The 21,458-nt window shown below is 41.5% G+C and overlaps 1 protein-coding gene across 1 annotated transcript in view; it reads right to left on the bottom strand.

The window, feature by feature from the left end:
* Positions 1-21,458, bottom strand: part of BMP6 (bone morphogenetic protein 6) — an 84,781-nt gene that overhangs the window by 22,362 nt on the left and 40,961 nt on the right. The gene's annotated exons all lie outside the window — the stretch shown is intronic.

Here is a 21,458-nt window from a genome sequence, read left to right as displayed (position 1 = left end):
TTTCTTTGCCTAGTGAAATATGACCATGCATTTTTCTCCTGATTAAATCCACAAGAACTCTGAAGCTATGACCTCCCTTGGCATTTTCCACCCATGGATCTCCATACTCTTTATGGCATTTCCATAATTCTCACATGCCTCTTCCAGCAGTGGAGACCATTAGCTCCATTTTGTTTTAGTATATAAAGGCAAAGACAAAATTAAGTGCTAGCAGGAGGTCAGTCTGTTCACTAATGATCCTAAAAGTTGCTGTTTTCTTGCTCCTGGGTTTGTGCTTTAGCCATGAGACCTCCTTATGATTTGAGTAAGATTAACGTGGCATTCCTCTCAAGGGCCAAGGCCAACCAAACATTTGGGTGCCCCTTCCTTTTGCAGGAGCTTATTTGAGCCTGAGAGAACCAAGGAGGGATCATCTTTTCTGCAGTCGTCCTCCCTGGCCTCAGACCTCCTCAGGTAAGCTGCCACGTACAGAGTTTCAGGTGCGAACCAGAAACCCTCCTTCTCCTTGCCTGAGGATTTGTATTTTCTCTGTTTTGGGTGCCCTCTGCAAATTCTACTTCTCATCCCAAGCTTGTATCATTTGACTGCAACTAGTTATAGTTTGAATTCAATTAATTGCTCAATATTTCTAGTTTTCTGTCAGAAATCGCTTAAAACATCAACACATTATATAAACACACATAACTATATTTTTGAGGCCCCAGGGAAAAGAAAAACTAAACCCAAAAAATCATTCCCACCCATGTAACTGAAGCATTATACATCAGTGATGAATAAGTCACCATTACACTATCATTAAGAAGATGATCAAACTCAGGGAAGGCAGTGCTGGAAGCATAGATTCCTTCTCACTTCAGTGTTGTGCTCACTTTTTGTTGCTTTCTTTTCCCTTCTCCTCTTTGATGCATCAAAGTGCAAGAGTGTTCCTGAGACTACCCTCACAACACCCTATGAGGTAAGCTGCAGTCCCCATTTTACAGACAGGATACTGAGTCACAAGGAGATCAATGTGTCCCGCTTGTGTCGGGGCCAGGAATGATGGCCTACGCACTTGACGTTCGTTGCTTTGTTCATGGGTGACCTTCTTGGAGAGCAGATGTATCTACTGGCTGCTGGAAATGGCCCACAGAGATTTTCCTCTCTACCTTTCCCAATTGCCTATTCCTCTTCATCCCCCGGTCTCAGTTTCGTCAGTGTCCTCTCCCTTTCCTCTGGCAGCCCTTTCGTGTGAGCCGCCTCATCTGGCTGGACAAGCGTCCTGGCTCCCTCTGAGACACTTAGTCACATCCTTCTCTTTGAAGCTCGCCTGGAAATCCTTTCACCTCCGCATGGCTGCTGCAGAGCACTTTGCGGGACACTGCGCCTCAAGGTGCTGCCTTAGCAGCTGCCACAGGGTGAAACAAATTACCGGCCAACAGATCCTTTGGCACTCTCACAATGTTATCTGGGCAGTTTGGATGTCAAAAGACTGAAAGATGTGGGTGACTGGAGCCTGTGACTTCCAGAAAGGAGGTGGTAATACTCAGCATCTCAGTCACTGCACCAAGTCAAACGATGCAACACCATCAAGGAATTAATTCACCCGCCACCTGGAGCATCTGCTGCCTCTTAGTTAGCCAGTAGTGACCCAGAAATGTTGGACTGATTGGTGTCACTCATGTGGGCACTGTGGGGAAGGAGAGCTGCCTGTTGACCCCACGCCTCGATGCAGGGCACGCATTCTGAAACAGCGTACTTGCTTATTTTCAGGGTCCAACCACTCAGATGCCATGTTTGGCTGTCCACAGCAGAACAACATGCCCAGCCTGGCCGCTTGCTTGCAGCTACAACATGAGAGGATGTAATTAATGGTGAGAGAACGTCTACACCAGCTGTTTTGGAGAGACGGAGGGATGAAGCAACCAGTCTCGATTTAGAACTCACAACATCCTTGCTCGCGGGTGTAACAACCTGCTGAAACCCTCGTCCCTTCTCATATGGCCAGCAGGAAAGGACATAATGCATCACAGAAAGGCTGCTTTTCCCCAGATTCATGGCTAAGGACAATGGGCAACAACCTCACCACATACGGTAAAGAAAGACCTATGAGGACAAGGGGAAGGAAGAACACCGTCAGTACTGGCAGCAGGCTACAAAACTTGCTGTTTAAATGGGATATAGATCTGCCCCTCTCATAAAAAGTCAAACACAAGCCACAGAAGGGGGAAAAAACACTCAAACACCCACCACAGAGCATCAGGAGTATCAGGTATGGTGTTTGACTCCGAGTACCCTTTCCCAGATTATAACTTGTGTGATATGTTTACAATAGTATTTTCCTGTTTTTTTTTTTAATTTTCTTCCTTTCCCCCTGTCCTTACGCAAGCACATCTGACAATCAGAGAAGCTGACCACACTGATTACAGAGGAAGCATTCAGACTGATTTTGTTATCAGGGCTGGCAGAGTAAACAACCTGAAACACACAAACAAGTAAGCCTTTTTTTAATCCTTCAGATTAAGCATTTTAGCTTCTTCTGTTACAGCAAAGGCACATTCAGAATGGCTCTAAGTGGATGGTATCTTTCTCAACTATGTTCAGAAGTGTTCCTGCATCATCACAGGATGGAAAAATAAAACCTACATTAAGTTTGTATGAAGGGAGTATAAAAGTTTAATGAGTTGGAAAGTTTTTTTGGCTATGTATCTTCCCATGATACAATGGAGAGTGCTTTTTTTTTTTCCCTTGTGGGAGTGGTGAGATATTTAAGTTCTATATACTCATTGTCACCCCATCAAGTTCATAATCAACTGTTTTCATTCGCAAGACAGCTTAAAAATATAAAATGCCAACAGTTCTTCTCTGGGGGCTTTTTATTCCCTGGAAACAGTTCATTTTTAACAAAGAAGTCAAGTTTTAGAACAGTAAATTTTGGAAAGGGAAGATCCGAGCTGCTGGTTCCCAGGATTACCCAGTTTGTACTGCTATTGCATTACATCACATCAGATGACCTATTATTCAAAATGCAGATAGCGCATGCCAAAGTGCAAGACAACAGCAAAAAGGAGGAATCATTTCTCAAGCTTCTTTCCAATCTTTTTCCACGCAAATTTGTTCAGGTTGGTCTGACCAGAGAGATGGTAAATCCAAAGCTGATTTCTGGCTGAAAATGGACACAAGTCTCAGCTTCACAAAGCCCCGCAGGCTGAATGCAAGGAGCGTTCCATAACCTATCCTCATTGTCAGCCAGCACATTAGGAACAAGCCAGGCAAAAATAGGGACAAAAACAGGTCATGACATAAACTACAACTGGGTAAAATTCATCCTCAGGTTCACACTGTTACTCTGAGCACTCTTACTCTCTTGTAGGAGAAGATCCTTAAAGATCACAGATTCAGATTCAGGCAGACACACTGCAAGCAGAGTTGGCTCTGAGCTACGGACTCTAGGAGTTTTTGTTACAACCCATTCTAAGCAGAAAGGATGTGTGCACACAAAGCGTTAACAGAGAAGCCTGCCAGTAGCTCTTTACATCTCCCTTTACAAATATTTTTAAATCCTATACAAACAGAACACTATTGTTGAGCAGTTAAAAAGACAAGAATGTCAAAATTAGGGTTACTGTGGTTTTGAATTTTGTATATTCTGAATTAGTTTTGCAATAGTCAATTTCAGAACAAAATGTCCTTGGTTTAAAAATAACACACTGCTTAGAGTACTAGTTACTTTAAAAGCAGTGCACAAGAATAACAATAATAATTAAAAAAAAAAAAAAATTAACACAATGTGTCTATTTTGGTTACGATGACATCCTTGCTCCATTAGAGTGAGTTGCATACACCTTGGACCAAAGGAAATCTAATTCTGATGGCAGTCATCGAGATAAACTCTTCTCACATGTAGGAATGTTCTGCTTTTTTAAAGTAAATAGAATGCAGAAACACAGCACAACTGTCATTCCTGAGTAAACACAGTTTTCTTTCAGAACAACAGCACTAAGAATTATAATATTTGGTATTTTTTTTAAGTTCTTAGATGTTGAGGAAGCGTTAAGTCAGGTATTCAGGTGACAATCTCAGTGGTGGCCTAAGAAAGTCTTTAGCTCATGTTCTAGGAGCTCAAACCAAAAATAATAAAACATACAGCTCCAAAAGCAAACATTTTTATAATATACTATCTGCTAAATAATTATAATTTCAGTGGCAACCTGGCTCTTTGGAGGGGGGAAAAGAAAGAGAGGGGTCACAACTGAACAAGACACAACTATTTGGGATGGAACATTCTGTGTCCATTAACTATCTGAACAACCTTTTGCACCCGAAGTGCTTCAGCTCTGACTTGGCTTTGTCGGCCCACTGAAACCACAATCCAGCAAAAGCAACAAGCATTCATCACTTTTCACAATGAGTTTTACACAGGTATTCATGAATTAGATTTGAGTACAAAGACATTACTTGCCATTTCTTCTCAGCCTCCATGACCCCTTTTTTTAGTAAAGAAAGCCCCCTGAAAACTGGGGTCACTAACAGGAGATTTGCCACCATAGCAACATAAAAAGATCAGAGAAAATTTCTCCATTTTACTTCAACCCCTTTCTACATTAAGTAAACAATGTTTATCGTATCTGGAGCAGTGAAGCTGTTGGGTAGGTCACAAATACTTGATGCGTTACCACAGCTTCCACAGTTCAACTGACAGATTAAAACTGACTTTTATTGCTAAGATATGAAATATTTCCTCAATATTTCCTCAATACTATGTAAAAGAGAACAAGAAGAATAATCAGTACAGCCCAAAGAGTACAACGTACCCATTCAGCTTATTACGATGATTAGAAATGTAAAATGCTTCACAAGTACTTCGTGCTTGATAACAGGGAACAGGACTTGAGTCATACTGAGTGCATCGCAGGTGCAACAGTAGAACAGCAACAGGAACAGACAGCTGCTGGAAGTAGTGAGGTAAAGGATTGCTGCTGTCTGTCTTGCACTAAACCACGATGTACACCAATGTCAGATGGACGTCAGGCTCCGATGGCCACGATCACGGAGGCAGATCCATCTTCCATGTCATGTGTAATCCCTGCGCTTCCAAATGATACTCTCATATATTCCAGGCTTCCAAAGGTCTGATCCTTCCTCCTCTGGGCCCTCTGACTCTCAGACACCTCCCCTGGATCTGCAGTACAGCATGAACAGACCAAGCTTCATTCTGAAGCCAGATGAAGCTCACTGGATATAAATAGTGAAACTTTCACATTTACAACTGCTTACATACTTCATGATAAAAGCAACTTTTCAGCAGTAAGAAGCCAAGATACTCAAGGTGGAATTTCATATTGCACCTGCTGTTTATCCCTGTGGGTTCAGCTGACGTGGTCTAGTTCTGTTAAGATGAATGTAATGCAATTGGAAGTTAATGCCTACACAGCTTAAAAATAATAATAAAAGAGTCAAGGCCAACGAACTCCAAAAGGGCACTTTCTTAGAAACAGCTATAATATCACATCTGGGCCACCACAATATAAAGTGGAATTACTCCACTAACTTCTGTGGAGCAACGCCAGCTTACATCCGATGAAAACCTGGCTTTATGCTCCACAGTTGTGTGTGCCAGAAAACAATGATTCGGAAAAATAACCCATCATTAATCCAACCCCAATGTAATTATGGAGATTAAATTCAAACAATAGCAAATCACTCTCTAAACATAGCATTCTAAAGCTTCAAAAGAGGAGGGCCTTCTACTTTTGGCTGAAAAATACAACTGAGCTCCTCTTTGTGCTGGGAATCAAGCTGGAACCGACTTGTAAAATCAGATTAAAACAGTTGCACAACAGCTTCCTTTCAGGATTCCTGAATCAAAAAGCCATTTAAAAATCAAAATAATGCACTAGCCAAACATAAAATACCCACGGGACACCAGAAAGTATTAAAGGGCAATTCCACGCTATCCACCATGACGCCTACTGTACGGTCAGCAAGGCGTTCCCACTGCCCTGGCCAGCAGGCAGTGCTGGGGGGCAGCTGGCACCAGCACATGCAGTGACAAGGAGACATCTGTGGGGTGCTTCAGGGGGTTAAGTCCAGGAGGCTCACTGCAGACCATGGGCATCTTATCCATGGCATTAACTTTTGAGTTTTCCTGTGCTTTCCTCTCCTCGTAGCAGCTCCTTGTAGCTTCCTCCTACAACCCCTCCCAAAAGCTTCTGAATGCAGACATTAACAAAACCAGTATTTTCTTTCCATATGTTGGCACACATGGCAGGTCCTTCCACTGGAAACAGTGTTGTATCTTAGGAAAACAAAACATCTTTCTGCTTAGCAATGCCAGATTGTTTTTAGCAAGGCACTACTGTTTGCATTTTTGTGGCAATGTTAATGCAGTTCCCACTGAGAAGCTGATAAAGACCCCGACTGCAAAAAAGTTTTCATAAATAAATAAATAAATAATCCCCCCTCTTGAATAAGTGATCTGCAGCTACTTCTGTATCGAGTTTCCAAATAATTTATGATTAAAATAACATTATGCTTCCCGATCCCCACACACACATCGCAGCCAGGCTTCGTGCAGGCAGAGCCAGCATTTGTGGGAGCAGCCACAAGCAACTGGCAGCGCTCTGCCATCACACATGAAGGGATGAGGACTTCCCTGTCCTGTTCCTCTTCTAACCCTCATCTTTTTGCTAGCGCCCATGGCTGCATGTCCTATGCTCCTGGATGGATGCAAGTCACGCTGCATTTACCACTGGAATTGCTGCTCACGTGGCAGCTCCCTGCAGTCAAACAGCTGCCCAGGGTGAATCCACTGAATTTCAGGGTTTTCCAAATGGTGCAGCAGTTACCTGGCTTATCTCACACTCTTTCACTAAATTATCTGCCCTCTATAGGAATTTACAGCAGTCCCAACCGATTCACTTGAACACTTGGAACTAAATTTCAAATCTGAAGTTGTGCAAAGTGGAAAACATTTAAAGCTTCATTACATTTCTCTTTCCCTTTTTTTTTTTTTTTTTTTACCACACAGACTTAATGTTGATCAGCAAGACTGAAAATCAACCAACAGCAATTAGGAAAGCAGGTAGTGTAACAATGTTTGCAAGCTACCTTATCTGCTTTTGTTTTGTTGAGCACTCGTCTCTGCATCATAGGCAGCTTTCCTCTTAATAGCCCCAACTGAAAAAGGTACCTCCTCAACACAGTGCAATCAGTCCCTGTAAAAATGCTGCCCAAAGCATTTAAGATTTGATAAATCATTGAAAATGTTTAACCCAGCACTGAAGAAAGGTCCTTTGAACGCTAATGCACAGAGAAAATCATCTGTGCTTCAGAAATAGCAGCACTGCTCCAAAGGCTACACAACCAAGCTGTGACAGCAGTGTCACTGATGTGACTTGTGAATCCCACAGACACTGAGTTGTGTCGATGAGCATTACAGTTTAGTATTTTACACAGGATTGCAGTTCCGAACGACTGCATGAAGCAGAGTCTGGCCAAAGCAAGGTGAAAAGATGAGGACAGAGAATGAGTGATGTGTTTGAAGATTCTAATTCATTTTTTTGTCGTTTTCTTTTGGTTGTTTTTGGTTTTTTAAAATTCTCTCTCCCATCCCACTGAGAAGGCAGATGAGTAAGTAAACAACTGTGTGGTGCTGAGCCACTTGCCAGGTGAAACCACAACAGGCAATTCTGACCTGGCCAGTTATCTGTGGGCAGTGATAGGAGGTCTCTCAACTGAGAGTCTTTCAGTCCTTCTGCCTGTGGCATTTGCAGAATTCGGAGTAATGGACAGCTGGATGGCTTCCACTTCTGCAAATTATTTATTTTTTTGGAGGGTGAGGGATGACTGTGGTGCTCACTGAAGGGTTTGGAGGGACCATAGGGCTCACTGCAGGAGTCGGAGGGTACATTTCATTGTCATGAAATCCAGAAGTATTCTCTTACCCCTGAGGATGCTGAATAGCACTGAGTAGAGCTCAATAGCCATAGGCCAGGCCCCAGCATGCTGCAGTGGTTTGTGCCTCTTTAGAATTGCCAAGGTGACAGCAGAGTTTTCCAAATCTTCTACCAGTTTTTCAGGATTCTACAGTTGTTCAGAGGTGAAGTTTCAAGCTACTGTGGGTGCCCACCACTCCGGGCTCCTGCCTAGACTCCCTGCCAGATAGAACTATCCCATCTTGGGGCAGATCTGTAGGCGATACTCTTAAATAACTGTTTAATCTTAAACACAATCTGAAGCATATTCACAACACATAGCAACAAGAGAATGCTGGTTTGAACACCCCATGGATATTCAAAATTCTCACACTGGTACTAACTCTTGAGCTCTAGGGAAAAAGTGAAAAAGTGAAAGGGAGACTGAGGAAGTGCTGGGAAGTGTTCTCCCCTATCTCCTCCATAGCCAGGCTCTCCAAGAGGACAAAGCAAAGAGTATAATCATGACAAGTGCCTTCCAAAACCCAAAGATGACTGCAGTGCTAAATACACACAAAACATCAGTTTCTCAGTTGACAATTTTATCATAACATAAGGCAATGCCACATAGCTGAGCAAAACAAAATCCTCACACCAACTCCTGAAACGGGCCCTGGGGCTGCTCTAACCTCTGCGATGGGTCCCAAGGCAGACAACAGCAGAAATGTGGAAAAACAGAGCATGGGTATCCAATGCCGAGCCAAATGGACAAAGCATCTTCCTGACCCTGGAGTGAACACATCTCATCTCCCATTGGCAAACAAAGATTCCTGAGGTGGATATTTTGCTCTGAAGTCTCGCCTGCTGTTGACCAACACAATACTGGTGAGAGCCAAGCAGCCAGAAAGCTGTGGCCGCTGTGGGCAGTTGGAGCAGTTGGTCATAAAATGGTCATTAATAGTTTTACCTAATCTGCAGCCTTTCAGTTTCTCAAAGTCTGTCTTTAGAAAATGACATCACACTGCTTTAATGACCTGCGTAAGGATAAAGAATTTCAGTCTTTAAAAAAAACCAAAAAAATCCCTAAAAGAAAATTAATAAAGCAAAAGCCCTTAATAAAAAGCCCCACTTTGTCTAGCAGCTTTTCTCTAAGCCTTCCTTTTCCATTACTTTTCACATCCCCACATCCCCTGGTGACCAGAAGCATACTTGGAATGCTTCTGTCCATCTGATAAAGAGATTGGAGGCTGCGGCCCTGCATCGGGTGAGGACCTGTGGGACACAAAGCTTCAGCATTTGGCTGTAGCTCCAGGCGTGACCAAAAGCCCCATGAGATATAATGCTTTATGGAAGGTGGGAGAATCCTGGTCAGGTTGGGAAATGCTTGGAAAAAGTAAGACTTGCAGAAAACCACCGTTAAAAGAACTATTAAAGTGGGATTTGTGGAATAATCCTTAGTTCCAGAGTTGGCCTGACTTTAGCACAGTAGCACAGCTGAGTAGTTCACCTGAGAAAAATCCAGCAGGAAGAAGCACAGACTCAGCCAAATTCTTTCTCTTTGCTTTTTTTTTTGCTTTTTTTTTTCTTTTTTCTATTCCCCCATTTCAATTTCACCAGATAGGTAAGGCAACCCTTATGATGTAGTCATTTAAAATCAATGTTACACATGGTATTAAAGAAACAGCACGTGAATTGACTCAAGAAGTCCTCAGGTTAACAAACAAGATATTAATAAACCTCTCCAGTTTAAAAAGCAGCCAGGACATAGGCATCTCTAGCTTTCATTGAAAGCATTTTCTTTTAAGTTATCTGGGTCCTGGAGACAACAGTTCAGAAAGAACAAAAGGGAATGTGTCCAAATTCCCAGCAGAGCTGCTTGCCCACAGATTAATTTTCAGACATTTGGCTTCTACATCTTTGCTCTGTGCGATTCGTGATTTGAGAAGTTCTCTGCCCCACCCAATGCAGCCTTGTCATCACTGATTTTATTTTTCCACTCCCTCTCCCTCAGTAATGCCCTCCTCTCTTGCTTTGACCACTCACATGCCATGGTTGGAGAAAACCATCAGGACCCTGACCATTTCTAGTAAATAAATGTACACAGAGAGGGATATCTGAATAAGAATCTCAAACCCTTTTCAAATGTTGGTCTTAAAATTGGTCTTTATCTTTTATCATGCTTGAAGTGTTTTTAACGTTGTCAACCGGACCAAACTGATCTAACAATGAATTTAGTTTATGACTCAGTGGCAAGCACACTGGATATAAAAAAAATCAGCTATTTTAGAAGACTTTTAACATCTTTTTTTCAAGTTACTGCAACATGGCAATGCTACGGATCTGACATCTGCCACATCTGGTCAATTTTTGGTTGGGTTTTAATAAGAAAACCATCAATCATTAGAAAGCTTGGATCAGGCGAGCTTCTCATCACATTCTCTTTACGAACACACATACGTTAGGGTGATCTGACAAGCAAAAACATTTTTAATGCACATGTATTGAATTGTTTTTACCTCTGCTCATTAAACCACCCTAACGAGTGAGGTTCTTGCCTGCATGAACAGATGCTTTTATTGCAGTCCTCATGTACATGCAACAAGGCTAAAGCTGTGTGTAACGTGCACATGCAGAAAAGCGACCAGCAGTGATATTGCACGTCCTAGTAAACTCCAGTTGAAATAGGAGCACAGGAACATCAACGTTGTGTACTTTATGTTATTAGCTGCAGCTGCTATCATACTTGGAGAAACCTCCAACCCAGAAACAGCAGTGATGAAGCGCTCCAAGATGAGTAATGAGATGCTTGATAGGAAAGGAGGGGGATAAAAAGGCTTCTAAAAATGCGCTCTTTGCTACAATAACAATCTCTTAGAGATTTACCAGGCAGAAAACACCACAGGAGACCAAATGAAAACACGCCACGTTTAAAGTGTTGTCTCCATTAAATCAAAATTGAGGCAGAGAGGTCGTGGTAGGGAGGAAACTCCTTGTATTTACCTAACCCATGTGAGTGCTAATGCTCACGTGTGCGTTGTAACGAGACGGGGGATTTTGAAAGCTCTTGTCAGTAGGTGCATGAGCAAATATTTGTCCTGATCCATTCCAACTCTCTGTGGTTTGTAAATCCCCAAGAAAAAAAAAAAAACGCAGCAGAACAAACCAGTCTAGACCACAGATTTTGGCTACTTGACACTATTTAGAAAATCACAGGAAATAGGCCAACTCCAAGGAGGTTTTTTCAGTGGACTTTTCTGCTCGTTTTCTGAAGATCTGTGAATACCTGATTTACATGCACTCGTCTGAGTAGCCGAAGAGAATCCTTCTGGGCATTCTTTAAAGTGTCGTCACCCCAATATAGAATTCCACATTGGTGTTGTCTCAGCGAGGTGTTGACATATACAATCTCTCAGACTACTTCTGACCCACGCTTTTCATCCAAAGCCATTTCAAAAAATAGTCTGAATAATGGCACCTTTGTATTTCAAGATCCCAAAGAGTTTCTAGCAGCATTATTTCCTTTCCTGTCAGCAAAATGCATGGAAAGAATCACTAAATGATATGTTTTCATCAGATGAAAATCTGAGCTGGAAAATATGTTAGACAGAGGGTTAAATTTACTGGAGATAGCATTCATTCAAAGTGTTAGAAGATCTTTCCATTCAGAGTTAGAAAACACTTTCTGTGAGACAAAGACAACATTTCTGTCCTTACCATGTGGAAAAAATCAAAAGTTTGAGCAACCTTGCTTCAGGGTGAGCCAGAAAAAGTCTGGGTGAAAGAAAGCTCTCGGATCTTGCTGGAAGCATTGAGGTAAAGCAGGGCATGCAAAAAACACTGGTAGAAACAATAGATTTACTAACAAGTACTTCCATAATAAATGATTTTCTTGTAATCATATTCTTAATACTTTGGATTGTTTATTTTTTTTTAATTAGGGAAAAAACCTCACAATGAAATATGTTTAGTGGGAAAAACAATCTCTGTTCAAAGACAAGCTTTTATTACATTATTATTTTGTTACATTATTATTCTATTAACATTCTCGTGGAGAAGCTGGCTGCCCATGGTTTGGATGGGCGTACGCTCCGCTGGTGGCTGGATGGCCAGGCCCAAAGAGTTGTGGTCAATGGAGTTAAATCCAGTTGGCTGCCAGCGTCCCCCAAGGCTTGGTATTGGGGCCACTCCTGTTCAACATCTTTATTAATGATCTTGATGAGGAGATTGAGTACACCCTCAGAAAGTTTGCAGATGACACCAAGTTGGGAGGGAGTATTGATCTGTCTGAGGAGAGAAGGGCACTACAGAGGGACCTGGATAGACTGGATCGATGGGCCAAGGTATGAATTTCAATAGAGCCAAATGTTGGGTCCTGCATTTTGGTCACAACAACCCCAGGGAACCCTACAGGCTTGGGAAATCTGGATGGAAATCTGGTGGCTGGAAATCTGCCTGGTGGAAAGGGGCCTTGGTGTACTGATGGATAGTCAGCTGAATATGAGCCAGCAGTGTGCGCAGGTGGCCAAGAAGGCCAATGGCATCCTGGCTTGGATCAGGAATGGTGTGGTGAGCAGGACTAGGGAAGTCATCCTGCCCCTGTACTCAGCATTGGCGAGGCCTCACCTTGAGTACTGTGTTCAGTTTTAGGCACCTCAGTACAGAAAAGACACTGAGGTGCTGGAGCAGGTCCAAAGAAGGGCAGCAAGGCTTGTGAAGGGCTTAGAAAATGTGTCCTATGAGGAGAGACTGAAGGAACTGGGGCTGTTTAGTCTGAGGAAAAGGATGCTGAAGGGAGACCTTACTGCTCTCTTCCAATATCTGAAAGGTGCTTACAGCAAGAGCAGGGCTGGTTTCTTCTCACTGGTGACAGGACGAGGAGCAATGGCCTCAAGTTGCACCAGGGTAAGTTTAGGTCGGATATTAGGAAACACTTCTTTACAGAAAGGGCTGTTAAGCACTGGAACAGGCTCCCTGGGGAGGTGGTTGAGTCACCATCCCTGGATGTGTTTAAAAACTGTTTGGATGTGGTGCTCAGGGACATGATTTAGCAGAGGGTTGTTGGTTAGGGTAGCATGGTTAGGTCATGGGTGGACTCTGTGATCTTTAAGGTCTTTTCCAACCTGAGTGATTCTATGATTCTGTGATTACAAATACAAAAAAAAGCTGATGCTCAGCAACAGCAAAACTGATATAAGACTTCCCATGTATCCATTTTAAATTTTATATTTCTGATTCAATTGTAGGAAAAACTTTTTTCCTCTGTCATAATCTTTCTGCTGCTCCTTTACAGCTGTTTTGTGTAGCAAGAGCAGCACTGATGCTGCAGCAGCAGTTGGAACAGTTAACATGCATTGTTTGCCATAGGCCCCACACAAGTTGCATCTCATCTGACAAGATGTGGGGCATGGTCAATGGGATGACCATCTCAGACCATGCAGATGCCATTCACATCTTGCTGCCGAAGTACATGTTCCCTGGTCTCTGGGCATCTTTGAAGGCTCACTCCGACACTTTTTCTGATAAACTTTTCAAGACATCTTTAAAAGAAACTGGGTATTTTCCCCCTCCTCCCTGTTAAAACCCATTTTAAAAGTCATTGCTTTCAGAATAGATGAGTCAGAGAAAGAAAAAGTTAATGAATGAGTCTACTAATCAACAAATAAAAGACTACAAGGATTTGCCAGGGCCCTCGTATTTTAGTTATGTTGCTTCAGGCAAAACGTGCACTAATAAACTTCCCAAATTAATGCATATATATGCCAGAATCAAATACAAGTTGTTTTAGTTCCAATCAGTTGTATTTTCACCAGTGTAAAGCAAAATATCTTTGTAAATCATAGAATCATTTGAGTTGGAAGGGACCCTTAAAGGTCATTGAGTCCAACTCCCCTCCAGCAAGCAGGGACACCTACAGATAGGTCAGGGTGCTCAGAGCCCCATCCAGCCTGACTACGAATGTCTTCATCCATCATTTCTCTGGACAACCTTTTCCAGTGCTTCACCTCCATCATCCATAGTAAGCTTCTTTTCCTTATACCCAGTCTAAATCTCGCTTGTTCTAATTTGAAACCATTTTCCCTTCAGCTATCACAACAGACCATCTTAAAGAGTCTGTCCCCTTTAGCATCTTCAAAGACACCTGCTTCTTGTACACACTGCATTTCCTGACATAGATTAGCTTTCTTCTTCAAACTGAATGTCCTTGAAAGCTGCACACTCTTAAGTAACTAATCTGGGCTGAACTAAAATTCTCAGGTGCAGATACATGTCATACTCAGAACACAGCACATATTACTCTTTACCTTATGAAATGCCTGATCCAAAATGACGCACACTTCAAGCTCAATCTTACCATCATTAGGCAGTGGCAAGACACCTCCTTCAAAGAATCCTTTCCATTCAGCTGCCTTTGCTAACAAACTTTATGTTGTTTAATTTCCACGTTGTTGGAAAATAAAACTTCAACATGGGACACTATGGATTTTCCTATTTGCCTTTGTACTAGATATTACTAACAAACCTTGTGGAAACACCATTGCAGCTTAGATGTCTCACAGGTAACTGCAAACTAGACTCAGCAATGCCCTGATTAAGAAGCCAAGCATCTCTTCCATACCACAAATGAGATTTTAATGTCCTAACACTCAGTCTTAGGTGCTCTGAGTTTGCAAAACTGTTCATTGGCTGCAACTGCCACTCACTTTCTATTTTGGAGCATTAAGAAAAGCAACAAGTCCTGGAATCCATAATTCATCCAAAACTTAAACATCCCTGAGGGGATGCTGTTTAACATTAGATTGGGACCGAATATCTCTGACTTGAAATACTGAAAATAAAGTTTTGAAAAAAAGCTTATGTCTTGCTGGTGCATGAGGTTTTATGCTTAACAGTACATGAAAATTCAAACTTGCAAGAAAACAGAAATCACTAGATGAAAAGATATAAACAGCCTCATTTCACCATAGTTATGAAGATGTTTAATTCATTTGTTTTTAATGAAGTCAGCAGGCTCCTGAGAAACATTCTAAGTACAACCACAGCAGCAGCGCTGGGTGCTTCCTGGGGCTGCCACCTCCGCTGTGTCTCATCCCCACAGGAAGGTCAGACCACCATGGGAACATGAGGGAAAAAACAAAAACCCAGCACAATTCCTCTGAAGCAGCACTCATCCCTCTTCCAAGAAGAGGAACACCACCGGGCTGTATAGTGCTTTCAAGGCATTGAAATACTAAAGCAATGCACATACTACTGCTGCTAACAGTGTCCCTCAACTAAAAGCACTGCAGGATAAGTAATTTTTATTAACTGATCTAACAGCCACATCCTTCACATGCCTGTGGCAGGTACATGTTTATCAGAGCATTGTTGAGTTCTCTGAAAAACCACTTCCACTTTCCAATATTTTAGCAATTGCAGCTATTTGCTTCTTACATAAAAACAAATGGAAGTGCATTTGCTTTTGTTATTAAAAAAATGCCACGGAAACCGGAATGTAAATTATTTTTCAGCTTCCCTCAATCCTTTTCTATCTAAAAGATCAAATATATTGCTAGAATCTGCAACAAATCTGTATTTTTAACACCAGTGTCATGCTGGACAAGCAAGGCAATTAAATGCTGGAAAATACTCTCCTTGATTTTCCTTATTTCCCAGTAGAATTGGCTGACCTTTATTTGGCTGTTCACCATTATCAGCTAAAGACTGACATCTGCTTTTTCATCTATGCGGGCAATAGAAAGTTTCCAGTTATTTAAACTTCATTGTGCATTTCTATAGATAGTAGGAAACTGTAACAACATTTTGCACTTGCAGGAAATAGCATTCAGATCACAAGGGACAGTGGTAGACATTCAGAGAGATTAGCAAATAAAAATCACAGCTCGTGCTCAAATACTACCTAATTCTTTCAGTCTCATAGACTATTTAACCTTTAAAAAAAATCTGCTCTTTACACTGATCATTCACCACACGTGCATGCACTTGCTAAGCTTTGCCTACATCACATATTTAACTATTAAAAAAATCTGGTTGTATTTGTCCCTTTTTTTTTTCATTTCCAATTTTTGCTACAGACATAACCATTTTATAATCAGGAAAGGGGCATGCATGCAGCTCTTGCACCCTCCAGCTGAGCTGTTTCTTTTCACATGTATCATGCCTCATGCTCTTAGAGGCAGTAAACCAGCAACAGTGAGTTGGTATGCAAATGAATCATAGACAGAATCACCCAAGTTGGAAAAGACCTCCCATATCATCCACTCCAACCATTCATCTACCGCCAATATTTCCCCACTGAACCATGTCTCTGAGTACAGCACCTACACATTTCTTGAACACCTCCAGGGACAGTGACTCACTCACCTCTCCGGGCAGCCGTGTTAAATGCTTATGTTCATTTTGGTGATGAGGAACTAGTTAACAAGTACATCCACACAGACATACCATGCAACTTTCCAACTCTGTTCTTAGGAGCTGAGTTTGCATTCACATCATGAAACTCTTATTTTTGCTATACCAGCAGCTATTATCTAGAGAGGGAAATGGCTTTGCACACAGCTGATATACACAGTGCTGCACTAATTCCAGGCAATCAAGACTTGTCTCCGTCAGGAAGGAAGAAGAGTCTCCATGGCAGATACACTTATTCATTTCTCTTAGCTCGTCAAATAAGAAATTAAGACAATTTTTAAAAAACCAAATTAACATAAAATTAAATCTTCCCTTCCTCCTCATTTCAAGCATCAGATCATTTGCATACTTCACTCTTACAGATCACAGGTGAGATCCTGAGCCAGACACTGTGCTCTTCCCAGCATTTCAAGATAACAGAATTCTATAATCATAGAATGGCTTGGGTTGGAAGAGATCATTAGTTCCAATCTCCCTGCTCTGGGCAGGGCTGCCACACACCAGCTCAGGCTGCTCAGGGCCCCATCCAACCTGGCCCTGAATGACTCCAGGGATGGGGCATCCACAGCTCCTTTGTGCAAGAAGGAAACACATTCCCCAGTCCCCCGCCAGCACACTCACCTGTCACACCAGCAGCAGTAAGCTCCTGCTTTAAGTTACCAAGCAGAGAGGTCATTAAGGAGCTGACAAGTTTGGAAGCATGAACTTCTGTTTGTTAGAATTATTTCTGAATAGTTGAACAAGGAGAAGAAGATTTTTTGAGTCATATACAAGCTAGTTGTAAAAGCACACCATCCAGAATAAGTGGAGCTGTGAAAAGCTTCTGCAAGTGGAAGTGGGAACGTTGGCCTCTCTTACATAGTGATGCAAACGAGAGCTGTGATGGAAGAATCCCTTTCCAGTTAGACTGGTTGCACCAGTGCTCACACAGGCATAGGATGGAGAGTAGATGCTTGAACTCTGTCAGACCCATGTACCCTACAGAACTTTGGGACATGGGCTGGGAGTTCCCAGGGGTAAGAGCTCGCATGCTGAACACAAGTTTTAAGCCAGATAGAAATTGCTATGTACGATATGTTAGAATTGAAGAGTTTTAAGCCACTGCCTGGCCATGGCCAACTATACTTTGTAATAATGCCGTTTAAGACTAAGAATATTCAGTGCAGTATTTTCAAAACTTCATTTCACTGTGCTCAAAGAGTTGGGGGTGGAAGACAAAGCCCCTTCCATAAACCTTGGATACAAATGATCTTGTATCTACAAATAGTTTAAATCCCCAGGAAGAACTTGCAGTTGCCCAGCATAAACTCCCCATTCTTTGTCTACTGAACCTTTTCTTAATATTCTAGCCTCCAGTCCAGATGAAACCTCAACTTCAGATATAAACCAATTCAGCAGCTGCAAAAGCTTAAAGGAGATACTCACAATAAATCGCCCCTCCGGAAAAATATAAAAATATCTTGCCATTGGCTTCCTTTAGGGTTCTGAAAATCCCCAATGGATGGTGAGTGGGATGTGGAGAGTGGTCAGCAGTGCCTCCTGCACACACACGCTTTCTGCGCAGTCCTCTTAGGGGAACAGTGGTTGTCTGCATTTGATTTCTGAACCACATTTTCATCCTTTTCTGCCTGCACCCAACCACAAAGAAAAATAACATCCATGCTGTGCATTCTTTTCCCAACTCCAAAGCTGCTTCTCAACTGATCTTCAGGACAGCTAATCTCCTACAAAGAGCTTCATCACACAGCATAGAAAGATAAGCTGGGATACGAACATCAGGACTGCCGACATTTTTTGGAGGGACTGCCAGTCAAATTAACACTTATGGGGATGCTGATCTATTTCTGTCTGCCAAGGGTTATACACTGAAATTACTTCTGACAGCCCAATTTAAACTGCAGAGAGGAGGGTGGGAATGGGGCAGTGGGTAAAGCCCTTCCCAATGTATGCATCAAAGACAACAGTGTATATCCTGCCATTGTTTGAAAGCACTGGAATTTTTGCCAGATTTTGTGTGGTTTTCAAAAGAAATGACTGTAGGCTTTCTTTATGGTCTCAAGATTTCAGAAGTTTAAGGAAGCATCAAAATTAATGAGAAGCGGATGACACTGGTTACTGTGGTTCAGCCAATTGTCCAATCATAGACAACTCTAGTGCCAGTGGTGAGGGGGAAGTATCAACGTGATTCTTAGTCTTTCAGTTTCCTCAGAACAAATGTTCAACTCAAAACAAAACAAAATCAAAACTAGAACCTGAACAGAGCTATTTGTTTAGAGTGACAGATTGTGACATGCTGGCTTCAGCTTCAAGACACTGAAAATATCTCAGAAATGAAGATTTATGAGATTCATAATCCTGCTTTAGAAAGATCCTTCCATTAGGCCTTCCTGATCAAATATTTTCTTTCTCACTCAACATATGAATGACAAGAGCCGTAAGAGGACCTTGACAGATCATGCATTCAGAAGAACAACACTGATCTTCAACTTTAAGACATTCATTTAATCATGCTTCCTTTTACTAAGCCATATAAAAAGCAAGCCACAAATCAATATACACTAATTTAACTCATCATCCCACTGTTTTATACAGCCACAGAACTCAACACTGACATTATCTATGTCTTCCTGAAATAAATTTGCCCATTGCTCTAGGTTAGAAAAAGGTCCGAGTGAACAATGCTACCACCATAAAAAATTTGCTCCTTTTCAATATTGTAGTGCATTGATTATTGCATTCCTTTAAAGTTGTGACTAAGGAAAATTGTCCTCACGCCAATCCAAAAAAGGCAGTATAGTAAGTTGTTTCTTACCAAGTCTTTTCTCAATCATTCTCACACATCAAGGCATGATAAAACACCACAAAAGCAACAATCCTGCAAGATACAAAGATGTACCAATTTCTTCTTAGTTACTCATTTTAGACATCTACCACTACAGTCAGAATGTCACAAGCCATCAAAAGTATCGTGTGGTATGTTGGAAAGTCTCATCAATGTTTTCTTAACAAATAGAACTTTTTTTTTTTTTTTTTAAACATGTGGGCATTACAAGAGCATTCTACTTGCTAACTTTCTCCACAAAAATTTCAACAATATGCTGTAAATATCTCCTCTCTTCTGGACAAGTTGTTTTCCCCTCCCCCTTCCATCTCCCAAAGCTTTGGTATGCAATATGAGAGATGTTGAAAGTAGAGTCAGAAAAGGAAAAGTGATGGGGAAAGAAAAAGAAAAAGAGAGGTCAGTTCTTTCCTGCTTGACCTAAACTAGTCACTTGCTCCAAGACTTGCCCAAGACATGTTTGCATAATGGCAACCCTGGCAATGTGCAAAGATGGAAGAGCAATGATTAACTCAGCCACTTTGTGAAGAACAATGGGATTTAAGAAAAAAAAAAAAAAAGATCTTCTTCTGATTTTATTTCAGTTTTCCACTGCCAGCAGTTGTGGCACAGACAGTCATCCTTGAAACAAGGGGAATATTTACAAGTCCTATTCACAGGCATCCACAGGGTTAACTTGGTATTCTCAAGGACTTATGTTGTAAATGTATTACACATTAACTGTTTGCAATGCTTTGAGTCACTGCACTGACCTGGCCCATTAAAACAGACCAATCCCTATGGGTAAAAAGCGTGTAGTCTTTTTAACCTGACACTTCACACTTCAGCAGTAATGAGACTAAGACCCAAACGAAGTCATGTGTCGTTTTGACTAGAGATAAACAGTGCTAGCTCTGCTATTACTTGATGACCTCCCATAGTGTGGGAAGGCTCAGCCTGAAATTTTTCACATACATGTCTAAGACATTGAAGCCTTTGTGACATTTTTCGTTCTGTAGTACTTTATGCTGTCATTTGAGCTCCTTGATGATCTTCTCTAGGATTTTATTTTGCCTTAAACGGTTCTGCAAGTTCTCTTTTGAAACAAAGATTGCTGAACTCATGTTTGTTTTCTTTCATCATAATGAAGTATCATGTAATTGATTCATAGTGATTCTCATTACAAGCGAACTGCATGGCCCTAGATGGGAAACTTCTGGTTTCATTCTGGAGTGTCTGATGCATCTGCACAATTAAAATGCCATGTATTTTGAACCACTTAAAAGAGAAAGAAGCTGCGAGAAAAAAGGAACCTGTGGAATGTGAAAAAATATTAGCATCTGAATGTCTTGAAGTTATCATAGGGAAGCAGTTAAATCCAGTCTTCTATTCAAGCTAATCACAGCCCCAGATAACAATCTTACCTGTGTTGAATGGAAGCAGAGCCATTCGCATATCTGTATATCAGTATATGATTTCATATCCCCAAAAACTCGAGGTCTGAGCCACACATTGTTAAACATTTACAATGAACTCACTTATAGTGGTTCAGCACAAGACCAAGAGAGTCAGCAATTGACAAAGGTTGGTGTGTCATAAAGAAAAATACACATTTCTCTCTTCCTGATGGTAAAGCAGTAAAACAGAGAGGCATTAAATGCCACAAATGTTTTAACAAACATGAAGTTTTTATGATCATCACAGAAAGAGAAAATAAAGAGAGGCCCTCAATGACCACTTCCACTTATAACATCCATGTTGACCTCTGCAAAATGGGTGGAAGACGCAAAAGCCAGTAAGTGAAACTGGTTATCAAACCTCTGTCCAGTGAATGCAAACTGGCAAAGTTAAAAAAAATAAAAATAAAAAAACCCACCAACCTAAAAACCACAGAGATACAAATAGGTGTGTGTGGCACAGTACAGACTATGTGCTACATGTTTTCCGTTCTATTTTTGTTTCTTTCAAATGATGAAGCACATGCTATGCTCTCTCACATTTGTCTCCAGGTATGGAGAGGAGCATTGGGATGTCCAGTGGGGGATGCAGGCTCCCCAGCATCATGTTTTCCCAAGGTGCAAGAAAACATACCAAACCTCCCTATCAGTATCCTCCAAATGTTTCATTCTACACATGACAGAAACTAATCAGACTGTGACTGAATTGTCACTCACAGACTTCAGGCCAGCAACACAGAAAATGAGGAACTCAAAATATGAGTTGTGACAGAAACAAGATACATCTTTTGAGTGAATGAATGAATCTTTCCCCATTGTTCTGAGAAACATTCTGAAGACAGAGCAGTCAGCTTCACAACTCAAACGCAAACAAGAATGGCT

Source organism: Tympanuchus pallidicinctus, unplaced genomic scaffold (genome assembly GCF_026119805.1).
Source record: "Tympanuchus pallidicinctus isolate F22 unplaced genomic scaffold, pur_lepc_1.0 scaffold31, whole genome shotgun sequence".
Classification (NCBI taxonomy): domain Eukaryota; kingdom Metazoa; phylum Chordata; class Aves; order Galliformes; family Phasianidae; genus Tympanuchus; species Tympanuchus pallidicinctus.
Note: the sequence above shows the minus strand (reverse complement) of the source record. Positions and strands in the feature narration are given on the sequence as shown.